Source organism: Chiloscyllium punctatum, chromosome 12 (assembly GCF_047496795.1).
Source record: "Chiloscyllium punctatum isolate Juve2018m chromosome 12, sChiPun1.3, whole genome shotgun sequence".
In the NCBI taxonomy this organism is placed as follows: Eukaryota; Metazoa; Chordata; class Chondrichthyes; order Orectolobiformes; family Hemiscylliidae; genus Chiloscyllium; species Chiloscyllium punctatum.
In genome coordinates, this window is record NC_092750.1 from 86034921 (window position 1) to 86046844 (window position 11924).

Sequence of the window (11924 nt, forward strand, 5' to 3'; positions counted from 1 at the left end):
CCACCTTGTTCTGTGCCTTGCCCTTGCCTGAAATGACTATTTGCCTTCTGAACTGTACCAGCCTCAGAGATACCTCTTTTCTCAGTATCTATTTGCAATTACACACACTCCTCGCTGGTTTACTGCCTCCTGAGTAGCATTAACAAGTCTCCCTGCCTCGATATTAGACACCTTCCAGATCAGGTACAATCCATCCTTCTTATGCAGGTCAACTCTACTCCAGAGTTGATAACAATGATCCAAAAATGTGAATCCTTTTCCCCTGCACCAGCTCCTTAGCCACTCATTGAGCACCTCTTCCTCCTCTGTAATATGGACTTTTTTTTCAAGATGTCACCATTTATTTCCCCACATTCTATATCTCCCATGTACTTCTTCACAGTAAACACTAATGCAAAATACTTGTCTCCCTATCTCGCCCCACACAATGGCTGCCTTGCTGATCTTTGAGGGTCTCTATTTTCTCTCTAGTTAGCCTTTGTTCTTCAGGTATTTATAAAAGCCCTTTGGATTATCCTTAACCCTATTTTCCAAAGCTATCTCATGTCTCCTTTTTGCCTCCTGATTTCCCTCTTAATTATATTCCTACTGCCTTTATACTTAAAGGATTTTTGGATTGGAATAAATGCAAAATAATAAATCTTGATAAAACAAACGAAGGCGGGACTTACACTCATTAAACGTAAGGCGTTGAGTAGTGATATGGAACAAAGAGACCAAGGGCTTCACGTCTTTGAAGTTTGTGTTACATGTAGACAGGGTGGTTAAGAAGGTGTTCAATCAGACTTACCTTCATTGTTCAGACCTTTGAGTCCAGGAGTTGGGACGTAATGTTGAGGTTGTACAGGATGTTGGGGAGGCCTCTTCTGGAATTCTAAACCCAGCTCTGGTTGTGCTGTTATAGGAAGGATATCATTAAATCGGAGCAGGTTCAGAAGAGATTTACTGGAATGTTAATGGGAATGGAGGGATTGTGTTATCAGGAGAGGCTGGGACTGTTTTCACTGGAGTGTAGGAGGTTGAGGGGTGACCTTATTACAAGGTTTATGAAGTCGTGAAGAGTGTAGATAAAGGTGAATGGCCGGGAGAGAGGGGAATTCAAAATTCGGGTGCATTCATTTTGAGAAGAGATGAGAAAGATTTGAGAAAAGACATTAGGGTTTTTTTTAAAAAAATTACACGTGTGGAATGAACTTCCAGAGGAATACAATTACAATATTTAAAATACATTCAGAGAGATAAGTACGTAAATAGGAAATATTTGGATGGATGTGGACCAAGCGGAGGCAGGTACAATTAGTTCAGTTTGGAATTATGGTCGGCATGGACTGGTTGGACCACAGGGCCCGTTTCCTTGCTGTATAACATTAGGACTCTAATTCTCACTATCTCCAAATTCCTCCATCCTCACAACTCTCCTGATCACTGTCACCTCATCCAGCCTCACAACTCTTCGTTATTTATATAATTCCTCTCCAGCCACAGAAAGCTCCCTGTCTCTAATCTCCTCCAGTTTCTCAAATCTCTGCTACATGTGCCTTTCTTTAAATCCAGCCTTAAGGATACCCTCATTCACTCCGATTGGTTGGAAGACAAACTGGTACTGCCTGGTCCTCCAGTCCCACCCTCTGCCTCCTATTGGCCTACACTGACATCAGGCCCATTGTGAGGTGGAGTGGTGGTATCCTCCCTCTCTACCCTGGGATGAGCTTCATCATTCACAGTGAATGGGGCAGTATCACAGAGCACAGGGCCTGGGGGCTATTCAGCCCATTGGGGCTGTACTCTTTCCCTCTGGAGATGCTGCAAATCTGTCCCAACTCCCCTCCCATTTGCCCATAGCCCCCCAAATCTTTGCTTAAAAAGTAAAATTCCGAATCTGTTTATGAATAACTGCTGAATCTGTGTCCAGCTGCTATTCAGACTGTTCCGGATGCTCAGAATTTACTGAATAAAATAATGTTCACATATTCACCCTGCATAGTTGCCAATTACTTGAAAATAGTTACCAAAATTGTGACGTTGTTAACAATTCCTCTCTCTCTCTCTGCAAATTAAATACCTTGGAAACAAATCTGCACCTGGTCAAAATCATTGCTTAACCTTCTCGGCTCCAAGGACAATTATCTGTGCTTCTGCTAGCTCTCCACAAAAGATGAACACATCTTATTTTCATTTATTAGTGTCAGAGACGTACAGCACAGAAACAGACCTTTGTTCCAATTGGACCATGCCAACGAGGAATCCTAAACTAATGGAGTCCCGTTTGCCAGCTATTGGTCCGTATCATTCGAAACTCTTCCTATTCATGTAACCAATCGGATGCCTTTCAAATGTTGTAATTCTATCAGCCTCCACTACTTCATCTGGCAGCTCATTCCACACAGCTCAGCTTGAACACGTAGCCCCTTAGATCCCTTTTAAATTTTTGCCCTCTCAACCTTAAGCCCATGTGCTCTTGTTTTGGACCTGGGGGGAAAAGACTCCGGCTGTTCACCATATCCATGCCCCTCGTGATTTTATAAATCCCTAAAATCAACTCTTAGTCTTTGACTCTCCAGGGAAATTAACCCCAGCCGATTCAGCCTCTCCCTTTAGCTCAAATCCTCCCACCCTGGAAAATCGTAAATCTTGTCTGAACTCTTTCAAGATTCACAACATCCTTCCCAGAACAGGGAATTTTGAACTTAAAACAGAATTTCTGAATGGCTTAATCAATGTCCTGTCCAGCCACAATATGATGTCCCAGCTTCTGTATTCAAATAATTGACCAATAAGTATACCAAACGCCACCTTCACTAGCCTTCCTACCTGCAACACCACTTTCACGGAACAATGAAACTGCACACCATGGTTTCTTTGTTCAACAACACTCCCAAGGACCTTACCATTAAGTGCATACATCCTGCCATGATTTGCCTTTCCAAAATACAACAGCTCACATTTATCTAAATTGAACTCCATCTGCCATTCCTTGCTCCAATGGCCCATCTGATCAAGATCCTGTCGTATTCTGAACTAACCTTCTTCATAGCCTACTACACCTCCAATTTTGCTGTCATCTGTAAACGTACTGACCATACCTCATATATTCACATCCAAGTCATTTATTGAAGGGCCCAATATCCATTCCTGCAGCACACTGCTGCTCACAGGCCTCCAGTCCACAAAGCAACCCTCCATCACCACCCTCTGCCGCCTACCTTCAGGCCAGTTTTGTATCCAAATGTTGGGTTCTCCCAACATTCAATGTTATCTAACCTTGCTAACCAGTCTGCTTTGTGAACATCGTTCAGTGTCCATATAGGCAACGTCCACAGTCTGCCTTCAAAAAAACTCAATCAAGTTAGAGAGACAGAATTTTCCACACACAAAGCCATGTTGACTATCACTAATCAATCCTCGTCTTTCCAAATACATGTAAATCCTATCCCTCAGAATCCCTTCCAACAACTTGCCTGCCATTGACGTTAGGGTGACTGTCCTCTTGCTCCCTGGCCTTTCCTTACCACTTTTTAAATAATGACACATGTCTTCCAGCACCTCATCTGTCACAAACGATGGTATAAATATCTCAGGGAGGGGCACTGCCATCACTTTCCTAGCTTTCCACAAATTTCTGGGATACACCTTGCTAAGATTTAAGACATGCAGTACCACCTCCTCTGTAAATTGGACACTTTTCAAGTTATCACTATTATTTCTCCAAACTCTGTAGAACAGAATAGCATAGTATCTCTCCCACTTCCTGTTGTTCCATAGATGACCTTCTCGGTCTTTAAGGTGTCCTATAATCTGTCTGGTTATTCTTTTATCCTTGATGTATTTGTAGAATCTCTTTGGATTCTCCTTAAACCATTTCCGAGAGATATGTCATGTCCCCTTTTTACTCTCCTGATTACCCTCTAGCATATTCCTGTAAAAACGTGATCCTGTACTCTCAATTCCTCTGCTTCCGCCATATCTGCTCCCAGGAGAAGCAATTCCACTCCAGGACATCCCAGAAAGGTTTCCTATTTCAAGGACCACATCTCCCATCCACGTGATCAACAATGCCCTTCAATGCAGATCCTCCACTTCCTGCACCTTCGCCTTTACACCACCCCTCCAACCACAAGAAGAATATAATCCACCGGTCCTCACTTGCCACCCCACTTATCACCAGATACAGCGCATTAACCTCTGCCATTTCTGCTACCTACAGTCATACCCTACCACCAGGAATATATTTCCCTCCCCAGCCCTTTCTATGTTCTGCAGAGACCATGGGAATTTTGGTGCCGATGTGCTGTCCTACGGATACCTCACTCACTCATCCTGCCAAATGGCCTAGTGATATTTTCGCTAAACGGATAATCCAGATACCCAGATAATGTTCTGGGGCCCTGGGTGGGAATCCTGCCAGGGCAGGTGGTGGAATGTGAATTCGATAAAAATTTGGAATTAGGAATCTGTGAATGACTATGAATCCATTGTCGATTGTTGCGAAAAAAAAAACCCCATCAGATTCACTAATATCATTCAGGGAAGGAATCTGCCATCATTACCAGGTCTGGACTACATGTGACTCCAGACCCACAGCAATGTGACTGCCCTTTGGGCCCAGCCAGTGACACCCTCATCCTGTGAATGAATAAAAAAGGTCAAGTCTTGTATACAACCATACTATTCTTACAGATAAGTGATGTCTTCGTAAATTTGCTTCTCAATTCCCTGCTGACTATTGGGAATGGGGCGAGGAGGGGTCAATAGTACAATCCCAATAAGGAGATCATCCCTTTCTTATTTCTCAGTTCCACCTGTATAACCTGCCTGGATGTACTTCCAGGAATACCCTCTTGAAGCCCAGCTATAATGTTATCCCTAATCAAAAATACCTCTCCCCCTGCTCTGTTGCCCCCTTTCTATCTTTGCTATAGCATCTATACACTGGAACATTAAGCTGCTCGTCCTATCCATCCCTGAGTCATGCCTCTATAATTGGCATAATATCCCAGTGCCATGTTCAAAACTATGCCCTGAGCTCCTCTGCCTGACCTATCGGGCCTCCTGCACTGAAATAAGTGCAGTGTAACTGCTCAGTCCTACCTCGTTCTCTGCCATGCCTTTGCCTGCCTTGACTATTTGACGTCTGAACTGTACCAGCGTCAGACTGAGCTCTTCCCTCACTCTCTCTCTCTGAGTTTACCCACATTCCTTCACTGGTTTAAAGCCTCCTGAATAGCACTAGCAACTCTTCCTCTCCAGTGCAGGTACAATCCATCCTTCTGATGGAGGGCAATTCTACCCCACAAGAGATTCGAATGATCCAACAATGTGAACTCTTCTATTCCTATGTCATTGATACCAATAAACAACAGCCTCCCCTCAAAATGGTTATTCTCCCCTTTAAGAATATTCTGCTCCCTCTCTGAGACATCCTTATACAAAAATTACACATTAGAATAAGAAACCTTACACTCATCAGGTCATCATAAAAGGATTACATGACACATTGAAGGTTTGGGGAGACCTTTTGAGAGAATGCGATGATTCAAAGGAGAATTTTTAAGCAGCAAATGGGATTGATCTGGAACACAATACTCACACACACAATGCGAATATCCAGGTCCTGATATACTGAGTAATGCAATTAGAGTTTGGCAGACATATACTGAGATTACCATCTGAATGTCCACCTATAATAAATATCCTGTAATTCAAGTTTATAAAATCTGTCACTCTCAGTTCAAGTTAGAAACTCACACCATCCCCTCCTCGTGGCCCAGGATTACTGTACATATTACCCTTGAGGACAACAGCAGTCAACTCAGAGGGAAATCTGTGGGTTTCTAGGAGATTCCAACTGGAGATCTCATGTGACTGAACACAGCAGTTCTTTGACACATTGGAGAAAATGATCCAAGCGTCAGTGAGATATGGGGAACAAGAATGACTTTCTTTTCTTTCTTTCCGTGCTGCCGCTCTGCCTCATCAATAAGACATGGGGGTGAAAGGCTAATGCCTAACGATGGGCAAGTTGTCTCCATCCTGACCAATGGGTAGGAAGATCCTCCCAATCACTCCAAAGCGTATCCCTAAAAAGATAGCAACTCTGTCTGCTTCCCACTGCCCAGGGCTCCCAGTAAATGCTTGGAAGAATGAGAAGGGGGGATATCTCCTAGAAAAGGCATAACTGTAAAGGTCTAAGAGGATTATGAAAAGAGAGAGATGCACAGGAGAAGGGGGCAACAAGTTGCCAGATTGGGTGTAACTTGGGAAAATGGGAAGTTGCTCATTTTGGAGGAGATAATAAAGAACAAAGTACTATTTAAATGGTGGAAACTGTAGAAAGCTGCACCACAAAGGGACCAGGGGTAATTGTTCAGGAAACACAGAAAGCTACCACACAGTTACAACAGGGAATCAAGAAGGGGAATCGAATGTTTTGTTTCAAAAGTTTTCAGTATTAGAGTTTGGAGTCTCTACCTGAGAGTAACGTGTGGCAGTGCTGGTGAGACCACCATATCTGCAGTAATGAGAGCAGTTTTGGTCCCTTTAGATAAGGAAATGTGTCACTTTATTGGAGGCATTTCAGGGAAGATTCAATGAGATGATCCCTGGTTTGGAGGGATTATCTTCTAAATAAAGGCTGAAAAGGTTGGGACTCTACTCACTGGATTTTGGAGAAAGAGAGGTGATCACATTGAGACAGATGGGATTCTTTAGGGGTTTGACAGGACAAATACTGAGAGGATGTGTCTGAGGGTAAATACTGAGAGGGGAGTCTGAAACCAGATTCTGAGTCACGGAATCAAGGGTTCTGTTTTGGATTCAAGTTTAAGACAACAGAGACGCGGGTAAGGGGTTTCAGTAGCAATGGAGCTGGGGTGAGGTGGAGAAAAGCAACATTTAAGAGATTGGATTTCCTGGTGTTGTGATTGTGTGGATGTCTGATCAGAAGGTCACCTTGGGGTCAGATATAACAGCAATATTGTGAAGAGTGTTGTTCTGCTTCAGAGAGTTCCCAGTGGGAGGGAGGGGCTCAGCAGAAAGGTAAAGGTAAGGCAATGGGTTTAACCATGACAATGTTTCATTGGAGGAAACTGCAGCTAATCGAGTAGTGGGAATGTGATAAGCAGTTTGATAACTGAGTAACAGTGGAGTAATGGAGAGGGATGATGGGGAGGGCGAGCTGGGCATCGTCCGTGTACATGTCAAGCCTAACACAGTGTTTTTGGATGATATCACCTCCTGGCACTATGTACGTGAGATACAGGAGAGACCAAAGATAGATCGTTGAGGGACACCAAATGCAAGGAATTAAGAAAGGAAAGGGAGAATGGAGATGGAGCAGGATTTTCCAACAACGGTGAGGTCAAATATTAGTTTTTCACAGAATGGGAGAGAAGGACATAACCAAAAAAGACCAACAGACAGAACAAGGAACAATATCTATGAATTGGCAAAGGGGAGTGATGAGGCGGCAGAGGAGGAAAGAGAGTTGGAAAGTGAGTTTAACGAAATTAGGGTAAAGGGTCAAGGTGAGCTCTGATAAGGCTTGACAAGAGACTGGAGAAAGATGTAGGTTTAGGACAAAAACCAGGAACACCACGTGAGGCAGTTTGGCTCAGTGGGCTAGTGGGAGGGAGAGAAACAGCAGATCGGATTATCTCAGTCTTAGTGACAGAGAAACTCCATGTGCTCCTCACTTGTTGTTGGAGGGGAGGATGGAGGAGACAGGGTGATGGACAGTGTTTTACAAAGAAACAAAACCAGGGTTAGTGAAATTTAAAATAAGTGAACAAACCTGATGTATTTAGCTTTTATCCAGAATATTAAAACAAACGACTGAAGTCCTGATTCGAATCCCATCTTGGCAGACGGTGGAATCTGAATTCAAGAAAAAAAACAATGTATTAGGAATTTCATGATCTCCATGAAACCATTGTCAATGGCGAAAAAAAATTCTGCCAACCTGATAGCGGCCCAGCCAGCTACTCACTGTATTAATCACTGCAAAGTCTCAACACAGGAATGAAACTGGATGGACCAGTTGGCAACTAACACGGCACCAGAAATTACAACCACAGAATCAGCCCTCTCGATGGTGCAACGTCCTCCAGACTAACATATGGATTTTGGTGCCAAAATGTGCAGAGCTGTCTCAGACTAGTCAAGGAACAGCCTGACATAGTCATACCCACGGAATCATCCCTTACAGACAATGACCAGACACCACCATCAGCATCCCTAGATATCGAGAGTGTGGTGCTGGAAAAGCACAACAGGTCAGGCAGCATCCGAGGAGCAGGAGAATTGACGTTTCAAGACTAAGCCCTTCATCAGCCTGACCTGCTGTGCTTTTCCAGCACCAGACCCTTAACTCTGATCTCCACCATCTGCAGTCTTCACTTTCTCCGGAAATCTCTGGATATGTCCTGTCCCACCGGCAGGACAGACCAGGCAGATGTGGTGGCTCAGTGGTGTACAGACAGGGAGGATTTGCCCTGGGAGTACACAGCATTGGCTCCGGAGACCAGTAGGTCTCATGGCTCCTTCTGATTACCACGTACCGTCCTCCATCGGCTGATGGATCAGTTCTCCTTCATTTTGAACAACACTTGGAGGAAGCACTGAGGAAGTAAAATGGTGTCAAATGTACTCTGGGTACAGGATTTCAATGTCCATGATCGAGACTTGCTCTGCAACAGAATTACTGACTGAGCTGACCAGGTCCTAAAGGATATAGCTGCTCAACGGAATCTGCAGCGGGTGGTGAGGGAACCAACAAGAGAGAAAAACATACTTGATCTCATTGTTATGAATTGACCAGCGGCAGATCCATCTGTCCATGACAGTATCAGTACGAGCGAACATCACACATTCCTTTTGGAGACAAAGTCTTGCCTTAAAGTTAAGAAAAACCTCCATCGTGTTGAGTGGCACTATCACCGTTCTAAATGGGACAGATTTGAAGAGATGGAGGATCTCAAACTGGGTATCTCTGAGGCACTATGGGACATCAACAGCAGCAGAACTGTACTCCAGCACAATCTGTAATCTCATGGGTTTGTACATCCCGCACTCACCCATTACAATGGACAGTAAAGGAGGGCATGCCATGAGCAGCACCAGGCAGAAATAAAAACGAAGTGCCAACCTGGTGAAGCTATAAAACAGAACTACCTGCATATCAAACAGCATCAGCAGCAAGCAACAGAGCTAAGTGATCCTACATCCAATGGAACAGATCGGAGCTCTGCAGTTCTGCCACACCCAGTAGTGAACGGTGATGGACAATTAAACAACTCACTGGAGGAAGTATCACAGATATCCCCACCCTTACTGATGGAGGAGCCTCACACACCATGCACCAGATAAGACAACAGCATTTGCAGCAATCTGCAGCCAGAAGTGCAAAGTGGGATGACCCATCTCAGCCTTCTCCAGTGGTTTCCAACATCACAGATGTGAGTTTGGAGCCAGTTCGATTCAGTTTGAATAATATCAAGAAATGGTTAAGTAGTGCAAAGGCTACATGCCCTGCAAATATTCTGGCAATAATACTGATATCTTGTGCTCCAGAACTTGCCACCCACCAAGCCAAGGACCGCTCCAGTACTGGCATCTACCAACAATGTGGAACATTGCCCAGGGATGTTCAACACAAAAACACAGGGCAATCCAACCCAGCCAATTTCCATCTATCAGTCCACACTCGACCAGCAGTAAAGTGATGGAAGATGTCATTGACAGGGCTACCAAGCAGTAGCTGCTCAGCAACAGCCAGCTGAGCGACACTCATTTTAGGCACCACCAGGGCCACTCAGCTCCCGATTGTGTTACTGCCCTGATTCACAACCTGACAACCAGGTGAATCCCAGAGGTGAGGCGAGGTGAGTGTGACAACTCAGTCCCACTCCAAGACCACTAATTGTAGCTGATTCCACCCTCATCTCAGCTCATGTACTGAAACTCTCATCCGTTGTGTGTTATCTCCAGACTTCATTTTCCAAACACACTCAGGGCCAGCTTCCCACATTCAACCTCCCTGTAATCTCAAGAAAGTCGAAATCTCTGCTTGTTGATTCATCAAAAGGCTCCTAATTAGAATCAACAGCATACAGCCATAGAGATGTACAGCAAGGAAACAGACCCTTCGGTCCAACCCGTCCATGCCGACCAGATACACCAACCCAATGTAGTCTTACCTGCCAGCACCTGGCCAATATCCTTCAATTTAAAATTTTCACACTTGATTTAATTCCTGGCTGTGATAATCCCTAGCTCCCGGCACCACACACACTTTGAGACCTTGACAACCCATTTTCTTCGAGACTCTCAACCATTTGTTAATTCATTAGTTCATCTGTGTGGCTGTTTCTACAGTTGCTGAAGCAGCATGGTCTGAAATTCGCAGCCAAAACCTCACAGGTTTGCTTTCCACCTTTAAGACATCCCTCAAAACCTGCTTTTTGGCAGGTTTATTGGCCTGACCTAATATCTCCATCTCTGGCCTTATGGCTAAAGTTCTCAATAGTATTTTTGTGAAATTATAAGCATGATAATAGAAATACAAACAGTTGTTGATTTGGACATTATTTTCAAATCATCATCACTGTTGCTGAATGAATACTCTGTAATGTCTCTTATCCAACCACATTGTAGGAGCACCTTCACCACACAAACTGCTGCTGTGCAAGAAAGTCAAACATCACCCTCTCCACAGGCAACAGGGATTTGACATTAATCACTGGTATCTGTGGAAGGAGGAACACAGTTGATGTTTCAGGGAGTACAAAACGGATTACAGGGAATGAAAATGGTGCAGAATTTGATAGTCAGAAATGGAAGGAAAATACACTTGCTTGTTGGAAAAAAGAATTCTTGACTCAAAAATATTCAAGAAAAAAGTAATCTGATAATAGAGCAGTACATGGTCAGGGGCTGGACCGCAGAGAAAAACCCTTTGTCTATAAATTACTTTCGAGACTGACGAGGCTATATATTGACAAAGTGGTCATGAGGGAGCCCAGAGGTGAATCACAGCAGTATTGGATGCGATGATCCCAATGACTCTGCCCCCTACAAAGATGGCGGCTCCGCACGTATCCAGTGAGTCATTGTCCCGAATAAAGATGGCGGCGCTCACTCAGCCCTGTAGCCGCGCTGAGGCAATTCCCCATTTACTGCAAACACGGGACTGAGGCGTTCAAATTTGTGTTTTCCGACGTGCACAATTTGTAAAACCTCTCCGCTCATAGCAACACAGTTTTTCTCCCGTTTCCCTGTTTATTTCTTTCCTTACCGTATCCTTTCTCTCCATAACTTCCCGAACATTCATTACAGCGACTCTGCACCGCGCGCGAGGGTGATCACATGGTTTAGTTTAGCTCAGCCCTTCATTAACTTTGATTGGTTGGAGGACCAACCTCCCCTAGGTCCTCCAGCCCCGCCCACCGTCCTTTCATTGGTCCGGTGTAGACATCAATCACCCGAGGGCCCTTTGCTGGATAGAGCATGCGCAGTGTATCCTACTTTTGCTGATGTGTTGGGTAAAGTGATGGTAGAGTTTACTGAGGGTAGGAATTCCTTTAGTGTGAGCTCTGCAGTAGATTTCCTTTATTCATGGAGGGACTTACCTTCCTACTCATGACTGTATAGCTGTGATTGATGAGTCAATGCCATCTGAATCAGTACATAAACACCCCATTTTCACAACATCTGAGATCTTTAGCACATTGTGTCGCACTCTTCTGTGGAGACATGAAAAACATGAAACGGAGCCTCAAGGAATCGGAGCAGGCGTAGGCAATTTATCTCTTTCAGCTTGTTGCCCCATTCTATCAGATCATGGCTAGGCCAACCCAGGCATCGACACCTCTTTTATGCTTGATCCGCATAGCCCTCAACTGCTCAATATTTCAAAAATCTATCTGCCC

General features: G+C 44.3%; 1 long non-coding RNA gene across 3 annotated transcripts in view; it reads right to left on the minus strand.

Annotated features, from left to right (window-relative positions):
• Positions 1-11377, minus strand: part of LOC140483956 (uncharacterized) — a 55233-nt gene extending 43856 nt beyond the window's left edge. For 2 of the 3 annotated variants that reach the window (XR_011962092.1, XR_011962090.1), the window contains exons 1-2: positions 11291-11377; positions 7790-7872 (exon numbers count right to left, since the gene is read on the minus strand). This is a non-coding gene — a long non-coding RNA (uncharacterized lncRNA). Of the gene's footprint in view, positions 1-790; positions 896-7789; positions 7873-11290 lie in introns of all 3 variants that reach the window. The other variant, XR_011962091.1, reaches the window with a different exon arrangement.
• Positions 11378-11924: the final 547 nt, after the last annotated feature.